At 40.0% G+C, this 17396-nt stretch overlaps 1 pseudogene; it reads left to right on the top strand.

Annotated features, from left to right (window-relative positions):
* LOC140522521 (solute carrier family 22 member 11-like) overlaps positions 1 to 16767 on the top strand; it is a 55926-nt pseudogene extending 39159 nt beyond the window's left edge.
* The last annotated feature ends 629 nt before the right edge of the window (positions 16768 to 17396 follow it).

Below are 17396 nucleotides of genomic sequence, written 5' to 3' on the forward strand. Positions count from 1 at the left end.
GAATCCTTCTCCAGCCACATCCTGTCTGGATCATTGGGGGCAAGTCCCTTAATCTCTCAGGCCTCAGTTTCATCATCTATATGTAGCTCCTAGGTAAAATTCCCTAACTCATCTGTGGGGAACCAGATCAGATCTCCCCTGGTTCCTACATTTTGAATAACTATGGGACCAAATTCAAATAGCAGATGAAAGAAAAATGCCCTCTGCTCAAGCAGATGCAAGGAGGAGGGGAACGATCTACAGAAGCATCGTGTTCTCTCTGTGGAGCTGCAGCCCCTGAAAACAGTAGGTCATTAGCCAACATTGGTGTGGTTGCCTTTGCTGTTCAGCCAAAGAACACAAGCCAAAGCAAAGGCATTTCACGAAACAGCATAATAAAGAAGTATCATATTTTCCCCACAAACCTGGGGAACACTGTCAACAACTAAGACATACAGTGTCAATATGTGGAGTGGACATGAATAGGGAAAGTGTGATCACACAATTATAAATCCCTATAGAGGATCTCTATAGGCCACCTCATCCAGCCCTTCATCTGACAGAGGAGGAAACTGAGGTGCAGAGATTTTAGTGACTTGCTCAAGTTCACACTGCTGTTAATGGAGAGGTCTTGACCCACTTATTCGGACTCCAGAGTCAGCATTCTCTCTGTCCTATTACCTATGCATAGAGAGGAACACACAGAGGGAACGTAGGTGGTCAGGACACATTCAGGGACCAAAGAATGATAGAGGTGAAGATGGAAGGGACCTCAGAGGATTTCTGGTTCAAACCCTTCATTTTACACATGAGAAAACTCAGGCCCAGAGAGAAGAAGGGACTTGCTTAGTCAATGCCAGAAGTATCAATAGCAAGATTTAAATGCAGATTTTTTTTGCTACACAGCCAGGACTAAGACGGATATTTTCCCCTCTGTTGACTGTTCTATTATATAATGCATATAAATTAGATTTGATTAAGTTCTGGAAAACATTTAGCCATCTGATACAGACAGTACTTGTGATGTATTTTCTTTAAAGCTTCTTTACGTGCACTGATGTCCCGCTGAGTGCCATATTTATATCTAAGCTGGATATCCGAAGTTCCATGGAGGAGCACCCTCTGAACATATATGCACCCCTCATGCTGCAGTGACAGATACGGGCACAGCCTGTTGTCTCTGCTGATCTTGCATGCCCTGAAGTTTATCCAGGGTAATCCCCAGATGCTATGGTTACAGGCATGGCTCACTGGGCACAGTGTTATGCAACTTGCCATTGTGATAAGAAACAGCTTAACAAGGCGTTAGGGTCATCGTCAATGAGCTCTCACTTGGTTCCAGAAGCTGCCTAGAATCTCTTACCAACTCAATCCTTCCTGCTCCTTTCTTCTGTTTTTCCATATTCTTAGTTCTAGACGAACTCTATCCTTGGCTCTTCTCCCAAAAGGCTTTGAGATCCACCATGGAAATGGAGCTGACTCCAGCACAGGCACATTTCAGTCATGGATTTGGTCTGCTTTCCAGTCCTGTGTAGAAGAGTCCTCTGTATGTCCTTTGCAGGGTAGGTTCCGTATAATGTATGAGGAATATTGAAGCCTACAGGCACCCCCAAGAGAATCCCTCAGATAGAAAGAATAAATGAGTAATACAAAGCGACAGGTTGTATTGCAATTTTCTATTGATGACTCACAGAACTGTAGAATCTTAGATTTACGTGGCACAGTGGACAGAGTGCCAGCCTTAGAGAAGAAAGACTCATCTTGCTGTGTTCAAATCAGGCCTCATATACTTTGAAGCTGTGTGACTCTGAGCAAATCACTTTAGCATGCTTACCTCAGTTTTCTCATCTCTAAAATGAGGTGGAAAAGGAAATGGCAAACCACTCCAATATCTCTGTTAAGTAATTTCCCAATGGGGTCACGAAGAGTGAGACATGACTGAAATGACTCAACAACAATAGTTAGAAAACCTTCAGAAGCCATGTAATTCTACTTGAATTTGAGGAATTCACTCACCAGCATACCTCACTTTAGCTGCACTAATGCATACAGCTTCTGCTGAAAAATATCTAGTGTCAGTGCCAATAGCTCATGGCATAACTCATTCTACCTTCAGCTCCAACTATGATGAAGTTGTTCTTTACATAGAACTGAAACCTGCCTCTCCATGTCTTCCATTCTGGCTCCTTCTTCTGCTCCTGGGGCCCTGCAAAAGGAGTGCTTGCTCTCTTCCATATGTCAGCCCTGCAGGTCCTTCAAGGCAAGGTTCATGTCCCCTTCCCCAAGTCTTCTCTTCTAATGAATCATCCCCAGTTTCTTCAAGTGATCTTCATGTGGCAGGAGCATGATGTCCTTCCCCATCCTGGTTCCCCTCCTCTGGGCATTCATCTGAGGCACATTTCAGAGAAGGAAACTCAGGCTAAGAAGAGCCCAAAACATTCTTAAGTGTTAATGGAAATCTCTCTCAAGGAATCCTAAAGTTATCATTAAGCTTCCATGGATTCAAGACCTCAGGGACACGCATTCTGCCTCCACTGATGGATGTTGAAATCCACTGGAACCTTCTTTCCCATCTTCTGTATTTTTTTGGGTCCATTTTTGAATGTTCCTTGAAGGATCTATCCAATGAAGTTCAGTGTTAAAGTGATGATGATAGCTAGCATTTATGTGGTGCCTTAAGATCTGCAAAGCACTTCACAAATACTTGCACAATTGCTCCTTATAGAAACTCTTTGAGTTAGGTGCTATTATTATCCCACTTCAGAGAGAAAGAAACTGAGGCAGACTAAGGCTAACTCACTTGCTCAGATTCACACAAGTAGCATTTGAGAATGGCTTTGAATTCAGTGCTTCTTGACTCCAGGTCTTGCACTCTACCCACATGACACCCAGTTGTCAATCTTCCTCTAGGTCTTTTCATATTTCCTAAGTATCAGTATAGCCAGGCATAGTCAAGCATCATCCTAAAGATGCCTTTTGTGCCACTTTACAAAAGTCCTCACATTTTTCCTGTAGAGATTGTCTTATGTAAACACTGGAGAATATTTTCCCCTCCTTAATCTACAAAAATCTCTTCCTTGTTTTCCACAAGCACCAGTCTTTCATGGTGGTATTTTTCACATTGAAATGTTTCCTTTTGGTCAAATTTTTTTTTTGTTGCTGTTTTGCAAGCGTGATCTAATCCACTGGGACAGATAGTACCCATGACAATTGTATTGAACCAAGAAACCAATAGAAGGAGTTACACATACTAGATTGCCTTCTAAAGACTGCCAACCTCCTTTAGTGAATATAAGCCTCTCCCCCAAGCAGACATGCTAGTTTCTAGTGCTGATATACTACATCATTGTGTGTGACAGTGGGATGTGGAACACTAGTCTTCAAATAGCTGGTGATGAATAGCACCAGTAGACGATAGGAAGGCATATGTTGGGTGTGAACGATTTACACAATAGAGCCGAGGGGCTCTCTGAAGAACAGGAATGAAAGATGCCATTAGGGGATTTGTTAGAGGAGGATGATCTGGAATGGCCACTTGGGGAGAGAAAAGGGCATGGCTCTCCCTGGCAAACATGGGAGGTCACAGAAGAGAGTCGCCCAATATGGAAAGGCACGGGCAGCTGGGAATCTGTATCAATGCACAATTAAATAAATGTTCACATCTTTAGCATGCCAAGCATATTGTAAGGTCTTTTCTGTGGAGATGGTCAATTTCCCATAAACTATACCTAAGACATTACAACCCCAAAACTCCTTGTGCAAACAACATACTTGGGAGAAATGACTTTAAATAAACCTTCATCAGAGAAGATAAGGAGGATGAATACTATACCATCCTCTACTTTTTCATCTTGGGCAAGAAGAAACATGAGAAAGATTGGAAAACCCAATAAAGAAGAAAGTTATGAGCTCCACTGTATTCCTAGCATATTGGCTATGTGACAATATCTGCACGTGGTTACTTGGAGATAATAATTTCTCTGAATACAGAGGAGCTTCTAAAGTGTGATTAGGCAACTTTTTAAAATCATAAAACCTTGCTCTTGATCATGAACAGAAGCTAGTTCAGTAAAAGATGAAGATACTATCCTCCTAAGTAGTGAGCATTTGGTAGAAGGTTGGCTTTGAACTATGGCATTGCTCTCCCACATCTGAGACACATGCTGGGACTCTGCTGAACTCCCTTTAACTGGTCAAGGCTCCACAGAAGTCTTTAAGACTAAGCTACAGAGAAGGTGATGATTTGTATCAAGGTGATGGTATTTTCTTCCTTTATCAACTAGCTTGATTCATCAATGAAATCACAGGTCCAGTGAAAAAAGAAAACAAAAGGGGAATCCTGCATCTTTTCAGGAGACATCAGCGGTGGTGGCACAGGTCATCTCAAGCACCGCCTCTATGCCTCTTTTCTTTGTCAGAGCTCTCTTCTTCCATCCCTCTTCCAACGATAGATTAAATAGATGGCTCATTTCCAGAAGCATGCAGTCAAAATGTCCAAAGGGACCTCCAAAGTCACTCAGTCCACCTATATCAAACAAAAATCTTCCTTGTTTCCAATTTATCTATTTCTCCTCTGACTTTTAACATTCCTCATTTTGTGCTTATTTTAAGTGTCTTTGTTGATTTTCTATTTTCTAAAATGCATGTTCAGTTTGTTGATCCCTTTTTTCTATTTTGTTAATAAAAGTATCTGATTTTCCCTTTGACGACTGCTTTAGATTCATCCAGAAATTGGTTCATCATTATCATTTTATTTTAGAAATGTTGTTTAGCTTATATTAGAGGTACTTTCTACTTTAATAAATTTTTTATATTTAATACAAATTATTTATTAATTTAAATTTATTATATTATGTTGTTATATTATATATATTACAAATATATATAAACAGATACATAACTAAAATTAGAGATACTAATGATTAATAATTATGGGATAATATTATGTATACTTTATAATAATTATGTGATTCTGAATTATTTTTATGATTACTCCTTTTACCTTATTATTTAAGATTACATTGTCAAGTTTACATTTGGGACTGCATCTGTTGTATGCGGTTCCCGAATCCATTCTTATTTTTATTGCATTAAGGTTTGTGTAGGATGTATTAACGATTTCTTCTTGTTTATATTTGTTTGCAGAATCTCTGTGCCTAAGTATATGATCAACTTATTGAGACTTGCATGTGGTACAGAGAAATATTCTTTATCTCTCTTGTTTACAAAATGTCATATCTTTTAAAAATTAATTTATTTATGTTTTCAACATTCATTTACGCAAAATTTTGAGTTGCAAATTTTCTCTCCTTCCCCCACCCCAAAACACGGAGCATTCTCATTACCCCTACCATCAACCTGCCCTGCCTTCTAACATTCCTCCCTTCCCTTATCCCCATCTTCTCTTTTGTTCTGGGGGGCAAGATAAATTTCTATATCCCATTAACTGTATTTCTTATTTCCTAGTTGTATGCAAGAACAATACTCATCAGTTGTTCCTAAAACTTTGAGTTCCACCTTCTCTTCCTTCCTCCCTCCCCACCCATCCCCATTGGGAAGACAAGCAATTCAATATAGACCATATCTATGTAGTTTTGTAAATGACTTCCATAATTGTCATGTTGTGTAAGACTAACTCTATTTCCCTCCATCCTATCCTGCCCCCCCATTTCTTCTATTCTCTCTTCTGACCTTGTCATTCCCCAAGAGAGTTTATTTCTAATTGCTCCCTGCTCCCATTGCCCTCCCTTCCATCATCCTCCCACCCTGCTTGTCCCCTTCTCCCCTTTCTTGTATTGTAAGATAGGTTTTCATACCAAAATAACTGTGCATTTTATTCCTTCCTTTAGTTAAATGTGATGACAGTAAGCTTCATGTTGTTTCTCTCACCTCCCCCCTTTTTCTCTCCACTGAAAAGTCTTTTGCTTGCCTCTTTTATGAGAGATAATTAGCCCCATTTCATTTCTCCCTTTCTCCTACCAATGTATTCCTCTATCACTTCTTAATTTCATTTTTTTAGATATGATCCCTTTCTATTCAACTCACGCTGTGCGCTCTCTCTCTCTCTCTCTCTCTGTATGTCTGTGTGTATCTGTGTGTGTGTGTGTGTGTGTGTGTGTGTGTGTGTAATCCCACCAACTAACCAGATACTTTAAAAGGTTTCAAGACTTACAAATATTGTCTTTCCATGTAGGAATGTAAACAGTTGAACTTTAATAAGTCCCTTTTGATTTCTCTTTCTTATTTAGCTTTTCGTGCTTCTCTTGATTCTTGTGTTTGAAAGTCACAATTTCTTTTCAGCTCTGGTCTTTTCATCAAGAATGCTTGAAAGTCCTCTATTTCATTGAAAGACCATTTTTCCCCTGAAGTATTATACTCAGTTGTGCTGGGTGGGTGATTCTTGGTTTTAGTCCTAGTTCCTTTGACTTCTGGAATATCATATTCCATGCCCTTTGATCCCTTAATGTAGAAGCTGTTAGATCTTGTGTTATTCTGATGGCATTTCCACAATACTCAAATTGTTTCTTTCCAGCTGCTTGCAATATTTTCCCATTTACCTGGGAACTCTGGAATTTGACCACAGTATTCCTAGGAGTTTCTTCTTTTGGATCTCTTTTAGGAGGTGATTGGTGGATTCTTTCAATATTCATTTTGCCCCCTGGTTCTAGAACATCAGGGCAGTTTTCCTTCATAACTTCATGAATGTGATGCCTAGGCTCTTTTTTGATCATGGGTTTCAGGTAGTTCCATAATTTTTAAATTGTCTCTCCTGGATCTATTTTCCAGGTCAGTTGTTTTTCCAATGAGATATTTCACATTATCTTCCATTTATTCATTCCTGTGGTTTTGTTTTGTGATTTCTTGGTTTCTCATAAAGTCATTAGCCTCCATCTGTTTCATTCTAATTTTTAAAGAACTATTTTCTTCAGTGAGCTTTTGAACCTCCTTTTCCATTTGGCTAATTCTTCTTTCTAAAGTATTATCCTCCTCATTGGTTTTTTGAACCTCTTTTGCCAATTGAGTTAGCCTATTTTTGAAGGTGTTATTTTCTTCAGCATTTTTTTGTGTCTTCTTTAGCAAATTGTTGACCCGCTTTTCATGTTTTTCTTGCATCGCTCCCCTTTGTCTTCCCAATTTTTCCTCCACCTCCGTTACTTGATTTTCAAAATCCTTTTTGAGCTCTTCCATGGCCTGAGCTCTTTGAATATTTATTTTGGATGTTTGGGATGTCTTTTATGTCTTTCCTGATGGTAAACATTGTTCTTCCTCATCTGAAAGGTTGGGAGAAAATATCTGTTCACCAAGAAAGTAACCTTCTATAGTCTTATTTTCCCCCCTTTTTTGTGCATTTTCCCAACTGGTTACTTGACTTTTGGGTCCTTTGTCAAGAGTAGGGTATACTCTGGAGGTCTGTATGATCTCAGTTCCACCAAAGTGGTACAATCAAGCTTGTACTGCTCTGGGAGTAACACAGAAAATTTTGTGCCCACTATCTGAGTAATAGAGTTTCCTCTTCACAGCCACCTCGTCTGCAGTTCTGCCTAGCCAGCACTGGGGGGCTTAGATTCAGATAAGCTGCAGGGGCTGGACCACCATTCAGTATGTGATAAAGATCAGCTGTTCAAATCCCCCAGGGCGTATTAGGTGAGGGCAGAGTCTCTAAGCAGGGCTGAGATAAGAATCAGCTGCTCAGTGCCCCCAGGGGTTTTACGATCCAACAATGGATTTGGGCTGCTGTAGGGGCTGCTGTGGAAGCTGCTGCAGCCTGCCCAGTGGGACCTCTGTGGCCACTGCCTGAGGCTGGACCTATGGGAAGGCCTTTCTTCCTTCTCAACCAGCTGAAAAAACCCCTGTCAGTGACCTTTGCTGCCTGTGGGTTGAGGGATCTGCGAAATGCTGCAACTGCTACTGGGGATTCCGCCCCCAAGGTCTGCTCTCATCCTCCTCCCAGACCCACCACATGGCCAAGGTTGGGCTGGGCTCGGCTGCCCGTCCCATGCAACAGACGTTTTCCATTGGCCTTTCAGTCACCCGGGTTGGAAATCTCTTCCACTCTGCTGATCTGTGGCCTCTGGTGTCCTAGAATTTGTTGAGAGTCTTTCTTTACAGGCATTTTATGGGCTATGGGGTAAGAGATAGTATATGTGCGTCTTTCTACTCCATCATCTTGGCTCCACCTCCACAAATGTCATATCTTTTGACTTTAGTTGCTCCACAAATCTGTTGTGTAACATGTTTTTCTTGTGTTTACCTTTGCTGAGACTCATCCAAAATTGTTGAGTTATATTAAAATCTCCTGTCACTATTGTGTCACTATCTGTCTTCTTAAAGCTCAGATGTTCAGTTTATAAATTTGGTAGTTAAGGCATTTGTTACATATCAGTATAGTAGTGAAATTTTTATCTAGAGTTAATTTCAGCATAATAAAATTTCCTTGTTTATCTTTTTAAAATTCTCGAATATTCTTGCTTTGTCTGATAGAATAATGATAATTTCTGCTTTTGCAATCATTTAATGTCTAATAATTTTTTTCCATCCCCTCAGTTTTAATTTCTATACATCTTGGGAGATTTTTATGTATTGCTTCCAAGAAACAGATCACAGGACTGTGTTTTCCCATCTAATCTGTCATTCTTTTTCATGTTATTGGATTGTTCAATCCATTCACATTTATAGTTATGAGTTAGCTTCATATTTTCCTCTATCTGTCTTTAAATTAGGAACCTTTTTCAAATTAACATTTTCCCCCTCCTCAGCTATAAGTATAGCATTTCATTCCTTCAGTTACTTTCTTTTGATCGTTTTCTATGGTAGCCTGCTTTTCACTGGCTCTCTACTTCTTTGTGATCCGTTCCCTTGAGAGTCTGGTTTATTAGTTATCTTTTCTCTCCCACTTTTATCTCATTCCTTCCTTCTTCCTTCCAGTCAAGTTGATTTCCCCTTCCTCTTCTCCTGTTTTGCAACCTATTTACAAAGGAATTTCCTTCATTCTCTTGGTTATCTATCTTCTCCTTCTCTGTATTCTAGGCCCTCATTCTCTGATTAGTAACACCTGTAATTATATGGTTTCTCTCTTTTCTCACGTATTTCAGATTCTCTGTACTCATCTTGGACTTGAAGCTTGTCCTGAATCCATCCTCACAGCTCCTGACGCTAGGTGTTTTCTACTATTACCTTGTAGGACTTACCTTATTATTCCCGTTTTACATTTCCAGAATATTAACAGTTATTGCATGTATCAGAGTGTCCCCTGTCCCATGGGAGCGCTTATCCCCCATTATTAGTCTGTATCTTCTCTTCTTGACCATTTTTTCTACATTTATGTGGACTTTTCCTCCCTGTATTCATGCTCTCCCATGCCTCCCGTTGGTTCCAAGTCTACCCTTCTCCCATTAGTTCCAAGGCTAACATGTTCCTAAGGCATGTAATCTTTTCAAATACCAAACCGATAGACTTCATTCAGTGTAAACTTCTCATCTTCCTATCCTACTATTTCCATATCCTCATAATAGCATTCATTAGTGGAACCCTCTCCCACTTTCACAGAAAGGACTCCTTTCATCCCCCCTTCTCATTTCAATCTTTTCCTCCTACTCCTCGCCTATACAGTGTGGGCTCTTTGCTTTCTGAGACCTGAAAGGTCACATCTCCTCATCGATAGTGCTTGATTAGAATCTGATGCCTCATACACTCCTCTTTACCTGTCTTCTCCCCTCCCTCCCTTCTAGATACCTTTAAAACATTATATAAATCTTAGCTGTTAGGATGATTTGCAGATGATATGATGCTATGCTTAGAACATCCTACAGAATCAACTAAAAAGCTAGTCAAAATAATTAACAGCTTTACCAAATTTTCAGGATATTATATATACGGACACAAATCATCTGCATTTCTATATGTTAAAAATAAAATTTAGCAGCAAAAAGAAAAAAAGAGATATTTCTTTTAAATAAATGTAGACAATATAAAATACTTTTGAGACGACCTGCCAAAACAAACCCAGGAACTATGAACACAACTGACAAACACTTCTCACACAATCAAAATCAGATCTAAACATTTGGAAAATTACTAATTGCTTATAGTCACACCAAGCCAATATCATGAAAATGAGCAATTCACTTAAATTGACTTATTTATTTAGTGCCATACAAATGAAATTACCAAAAATATATTTTATAGGGCTAGAAAAATACTAACAAAGGTCATCTGGAAGAATAAAAGGTCAAGAATATCAGGAGAATCAATGAAAAAATATAAAGGAATATGACCTGGCAACAAAATATCAAACTGTATTTTAGAGGGATAATTATGGAAACAATTTGGTACTAAGAGATGCAGGGGTCAATCAGTAGGATTGATAAAATACTTGATACATTATAGTAAATGACCAAAGTAATTTAGGGTTCAACGAGCTCAAAGATCAGAGCTTCTGGGACAAAAACTCATGATTTAACAAAAACTGTTGAGAAAGCTGGAAAATAGTATTGCATAAATTAAATATAGAACAGAATCTCACATTGTATATGAAAGTAAGGTCAAAATGGGTAGCTGATTTGCACATAAAGTGTGATTCAATAAGGCAACTAGGAGAGCGTGAAATAGATTTCCTGTCAGACGTGGAAAAGGGAAGAATTTAGGACTAAACAAGATATAGAGAGCATCATGAAATGTAACATAGATGATTTTGATCACATAAAATATAAAAGGTTTGGCACAAACAAAACCAATGCAACATTTTATTTCATCAAGAATATAGAGGAATGAGTCAAACTTTTATAATCATACCAGTCATTTGTCAACTGATAGTCAAAGAATATGACTAGGCAGTTTTCAGACAAAGAAATCAGTTACCTATAGTAATATAAAAAAATTGCTAAAAATCACTATTGATTAAAAATATGCAAATTAAAACAACTCTAAGGCACCATCTCATAGCCATCAGATTGGCTAATGAGAAAGAAAAAGAAAATGATAAATTTGGAGAGAATATGATGAAAGTGGGCTGCTACTACATTGCTGGAGGAGATATGAACTGATGCAACTATGTTGAAAAGCAATTTGGAATTAAGCTCAAAGGGCTATAAAACTGCATACCCTTTGATCCAGCAATACGACTACTAGGTCTGTATTCCAAAGAGATTAAAAGGGAGAGAGGGCCTATTTGTATAAAAAATGTTTATAGCAGCTCATTTTTATGGTGGGTAAGAATAGGAGACTGAGGAGACTCCCATAAGTTTGGAAATGACTGAAGAAGTTGTGCTATATGCTTGTCGTGGACATTACTGTGGTATAAGAAATGATGAGGAAGACACTTTCAAAAAACCTGGATAAAACTTACATGAACTGATACTAAGTGACATGAACAGAATCAGAAGTACATTACATACGGTAACAGCAATATTGTGCAATGAAGAACTGTGAGTAATTTAGCTATTCTCAGCAATCCAAAACAATCCCCAAGTCTCGATGATAAAAAATGCTATCTTCTTCCAGAGAAAGAATCGATGGAGAGTGAATGCAAATCAAAGCACACTATTTTTCTCTTCCTTGCTTCCTTCCTTCCTTCCATTTTTCTGTCCTTCTTTCTTTCCTTTCTTCCTTTCTTAATTTTCTTCCACAAAATTACTATGACATTTTTTGTATAGTTTCACTTGTAGAACCAGATTGTTTACCCTCTCAGCAAGAGGGAGGAGAGGGAGGGAGGGATAAAATATGGAACTCAAAACTTTTTTTAAAAGAACAATTTATTTTTAAAATTGTTTTTCAGCGTAAGTGGGAAGAAGTGAGATGTTATTAAGAAAAAAAATCACAGCCCTTCATTCTTTCTGTTACAACCCAAATGACTTTCTTGATATTTTCTGAACTAGGGACTCCATCTCTCACCCTCCATCTTTGTATGCGTAGTTCCTTATAACTAGAAAATACTCCCTCCTCACGTTTGCCTTGTGGAATCTTTGGTTGCCTTCAAGGCCCACTTCAAGCACCAATGCCTAGTGAAGACTTTTCTGCTCACCCCACTTAGCGATCTTCTTACCCTTCTGAATTTTTCTGGCCATCACTTAACTGTATTCATGGGGCATTGCCACCCCCAGCAGAATATGAATTCATTGAGGGGTTTGTGTCCCTAGCACCTAGTACATACAGACCCTGGCACTCAACAGATATTTAATAAAGGATCATTGAACAGAACTTCATTTATTGGTGAGCTCTGGGCTCCAGGTGTGATGAATTCTCTCTACTTCCCCCCTGTCTGCTGCAGTTTCACAACAGGGATGCTTTTTTATGGGCTCTCTCTGGATCTTCAGAACTTGGGGAGTGATATTCAAATGCTACATGTTCTTTTAGGAGTTTCCGCCTTCCTAAGCAGGCTAGGAGTCTTGTTCCTTATGAACCACCTTGGCTGTCAAACAATATCCGTGGCCTGCCTCCTTCTTGCTGGACTGCTCATACTTGCCACTGCTTTTTTGCCTCAAGGTAAGACAGTAGACTTTGGGGAAAGGAGGAAAGGGGAGTAGGAGTAGCATAGGAGCAGATGCAGCTAGATGACCTGATGGAGACAGGTTCTGGAGGCAGGACGACTTGAGTTCCAATCAAGTCTCAGATACCTCCGGGATACATGACCCTGGGAAAGTCCATTAACATCTTCCTGCCTCCTATTTCTCATCTGTAAAATGGGGATAATAATAATAACATATCCCTCAAGGAGTTCTGTCAGATAATATTTGTAATGTGCTCAGCCCAGTGCCTGGCACATGGAAGAATTAATATAAATATCACTTATATTATTGTTATTAGTGTCATTTTTGAGGAGACACTCATTTCCTTTCCTTAAGGCTGGGTTGGACATGACCTCCCTGGGCTGGTCAGATCTCCCCCTCCCTGTCAACCTCTCACTTGGGAGCATAGGGACACTGAGGTGAATATAGGATTTAGGGTCTAGGTTCTCAGAAGGGAATGTAGGGGGAAAGGCTGCGCCTCTGCTTACCTTCACTAAACCTTCAAACTTAGAGCACAAAGATTTTAGAGCAGGAATGAATGATCGTTATGGGCCCTTTGACTGTCAGGAATCTAGAGGCAAAGAGATGGAAATCTGCTCTCAAAACCAGGAAGTACCGCCCCTTTACAATGTATGTCTGTTGTATGCATACTTGTCCCCATGGCCATCATTAGAATGTGAGCTCCTTATGGGCAAGGAGGATCTTCTTTCCGCCCTTCTTTGTATGCTCAGCACTTAGCAGAGTGCCTCATATGTGATAAGTGCTTAATGAATACTCATTGACGGACTGAGTTCAAGTTTTACCCCATGGGTACTGTCTGTGTGATCCTGGGCAAGTCACTTAATTCCTCAGCGTCCCTGGTAATCTATAGATTATAGGTTGCAGAAGAAAGACCAATTAGCAGAATGTCTTTCTTTAGCTGGGTATTCCTTATACCACTACATAAGGATGAAATCATAGGTATGGTTCCAATCCCTGGTAACAATGAAGACTAAAAGTCTGAGACCCCTGACTCATAGAATGACACATCTAGAGCAGAAGGAACCTCAGAGGCCATCTAATCAAACTTCCACTTTTTACAAATGAGGAAACTGAGGCCCAGAGAATTTAAATAGTTTTCTCAAGGTCAGACAAGCAATCTACCCCAGAGGTGAAATTTAAACTCAGGTCTTCTGGTTCCAGCAGTATTCAATGCCATGTTGACTTCCCAACATTTTCATTTAAAGAAGCAAAAATAGGCTTAGAGAGGAGAACCAAATTGCCCAGACCTGCAGATCAAATAAATGGCAGAATCAAGACTGGAACCCAGGCCAGGATAGATGAGTAGATAAAGAGGAATGATGAGCAGATAGATGGATATAGATGGATAAATAGATTAATAGATGGATGAGATGATAGCAGGATGAACAGATGGAGGAATGAATAGAAAGATAGAGAGAAGCAGGGATGTTAGAGAGAGAGAGGAGTGATAGATACATTCATTCATTGACTAATAGGTAGATAGATATAGGAATTAGATCAGAAAGTGGATGAGTGGATAGGGAGAGAGGCATAGATAGATACATAGATGGATGGTTAAATAGAGAGATAAAGAGATAGAAGGATAGGATGAATAAATGAATTGAATAAATGATGAATAAATGTATGCTATATAGCTTGAATTCAGACTTACAGAGTTCCTTAAAGGAATTGATCTTTACAGTACTTCCTGAGCACTTAGCACAGAGCTTCACACAAGGTATTGGCATGGTAACTATTGATCATTTGCTAGATGAAACAAACAAACAACTACCATTTAGAGAAAGCTTTAAGATTTGCAGATTTCTTTATATGTATCATGTGATTTGTTTCTCATAACTACCCTGGGAGGCAGATGCCAAGATCCTCACTTTACAGATGAGGAAACCGGACTGAGACGAGTTCAATGACTTGGCTACACTCACCTAGCTAGTACACTGTAAGGCAGAATTGGAACTCAGAACTCTCTGATGCTCAGCCTATCAGTCTATGCCTACACCATTTAACTGTCTCTAATAAGAAATACTGTTAGGAAAAATGGGTGGGTGAGTAGGCAGATGAAGGTAATGAATAGAGGAATAAATTGCAAGATAATTACATGGAAGAATATTTGAACTGAGATGGTGAATAAATGAATGAATGACTCCAAGATGGGTTGAACTTTGATTTATTGAGATGTTTTTTCTTCTGCTTTATAGGAATTTTGCGTGTGGCTTTGGCAATGCTAGGAATCAACTGTGTTGTGGTCAGTATTTCCACTATCAGTGTCTATTCTCCTGAGCTCCTACCCACAGTAGTCAGGTAGGACAGAGAATTTGGGGATAAAGAAGCAGTTGTTGTTATTTCTGGGGAAAAGGGGGAAGGAAGAGCAACTCAATAGCCTAGATCCTCCAGGAGACATGCCAGGGAAACTGCCTGTGTCTGGGGCTCTCTGTAACATAACCAAGCTGCCGCGGCACACACACACACAGACACACACACACACACCAATATCAGCTCCTCTCACACTTAGAAGATCATTTTCTCTCCGACCTTCTTTGGCTCTGGACAAAAACTTTCATCCTCCTTGAAACCAACCTGGGCATTGGTCACCTCAAACAATCTAAGTTGGTTTTCAGATATAAAAATCAGAGATCTACCCTGGACCCCCACAGGACTTCTTTCAGCTTAGTAGGAGTTACTACAGCTTCTGTCTCCTGTGGTCATTGAAGACCCAGATTCTCGGCCATGTCATAGGCAGGTCTCACAGGAGGATTTGAGGTGAAGCACATGCTGCTATGTCTCTAAAAGTTGTAATAGAACCAAGCCCAACAATCGGGCAAGCTAGAACAGCAGCTTCAGCTACACAGCATTCAGTAGGGGGATGAATGGGCAATGCCAACAAGCCTGTGGGCATCAGGAAATTTGATCTCTCTCTTACCTCCCCACTGGTTTGAACATGGACTTGGAATATGTGTGTGAAGACAAGCCAGTGTCCTAGGATAATAGTAGCTAGCATTTATTCAGCAACTTGAAAGATTCACAAAGGTGAACGTCACGTCATTGGGGCACCTTGGTAGTGTAATAGATAAAGCTCTGGATCTAGAGTATGGAAAATCTGAGGTCAAATCTAACCTCAGGTACTGACTAGCTGTGTGATCGTGAGGAAATCACTTGACCTCTCTTTCCCTCAGGTTCCTCATCTGTAAAATGGGGATAATAAGAGCACCTACAACCCAAAGTTCTTAGAAATATCAAATGAGATGACACACATAAAACCCTACATAAATCTCAAAAACCTAGTTATTATTGTCATTATCATGTGAAAAAAGTAATAATAAACAGGGAATGGACAAGAAGAACCCTGCACTTAAAAGCATGTACAATACCCTCACTCCGATGCAACCCAGCATGTGAATGTGTGTAGACAAATGTGTCCCCAAAAGGACTGATATTTTCTGGAGAGCTTTCTGTTAAATCTTTGCAAGTGTCTGAGTGGCTGTCGCCAAGAAAAGTAAGAGACATCAAGAGAACACCGTGGATGCACTTGATGAATTCAGTTGACTGGGCTCACATGAATTGCATCCCTGAAAGAAAAAGTCATACTGCAGTCATAGCTGAGCTTAGTGAGTGATTACTGATGATGAAAGAGAACAGGAAAGATTCCACAAGAGTAGAGCAGGACATATGTTTCAATTTTGCAACAGAGAAGGGAACAGAGTCTGCATACTCTCAGTCAACAAGCTTAACGTATATTCCAGGAAAATTCTAGAACGAATCATTGAAAATATGGTTTTTGGATATCTAGAAAGGGAAACATTGATTGGAAAGAGGCAGACTCTGCTAAGGGAGGAAAAGGGATATTTAAGAGGGGTTGGTCTAGGACTTATGTGAAACCACAGAATCTGAGACTTGGATAGGATGTCAAAGGCCATCTAATCCAGCTGATGAATGAAAGAATCCTTACACTATGCCCCCAGCAAATGGCTGTCCAGTCTTTGTTTTTTAGGCCTTCAAGGAGCAGAAACTTCTTGAGGTGTTGAGTCTGGGACAATCAGATTTCCTCTGCCCTGACAGGACCACATGTAGAGGATTCATTTGCACGGTAGATCGGATTGGGGCGATGCTGGCCCCAGTATTGAATACACTCAGGCACAACATTGCAGTCATGCCTCAGATCATCTTTGCCATCTTAGCCATCACTGCCAGCCTCGTGGTCTTCTTCTTCCTCCCTGAGACCCAGAACCAGCCAATGCCTGACACAATCAATGATGTAGAATGTGGGTGAGTACTGCCTGTGGAATCTTGGCAGGGTCTCTTAACATGTCCCAGTTTCATTTGCACCCCCTGTAGAAAGAGGAAACTGAACTAGAAGAATGAACGCATGGCAAACATGGATTTATTTAAAACCTACTGTGTGCTTAATATAGCTTGGTGCTAACCACTTGGAAAACAAAGATATGAGCTAACAGTCCCTACCGAGGAGGACCTCACATTGTACTAGGAGAAGAAAATATTTCTGAATGAGTCATGGGCTTGGAAGAATGTTCAGGTCTGGAGAGTCACAGGGAGGGTCAATGAAGCCACTCGAGTGACTATGGACAAGGCCTTTCCAGGAGCTATGGCAAGATTGTTTTCAGTTCCTTTACAGAGCTGGGACAGGAGTGAAGGGTGGGGGAAGGGCCTGAGGGAGAAGTGAGTGTAGGGATTGCCACCAGGTGGCGACCAAAGACAGAGATTCATTCTACAAAAAGAATCTGATAGCCTTCAAATAGTCATCAAGATTCTCCTGCCCTCCCCACCCCCGACTCAATTCACATAAGTTTCTTCCTCCTCAATCAAATGAGATAATATTTGTAAAAGCACATAGCACGGTGCCTGGCACATAGTGAGCACTTTGTAAATGTTTATCCTCTT

The sequence above is a fragment of the Notamacropus eugenii genome, chromosome 2, assembly GCF_028372415.1.
Source record: "Notamacropus eugenii isolate mMacEug1 chromosome 2, mMacEug1.pri_v2, whole genome shotgun sequence".
In the NCBI taxonomy this organism is placed as follows: Eukaryota; Metazoa; Chordata; class Mammalia; order Diprotodontia; family Macropodidae; genus Notamacropus; species Notamacropus eugenii.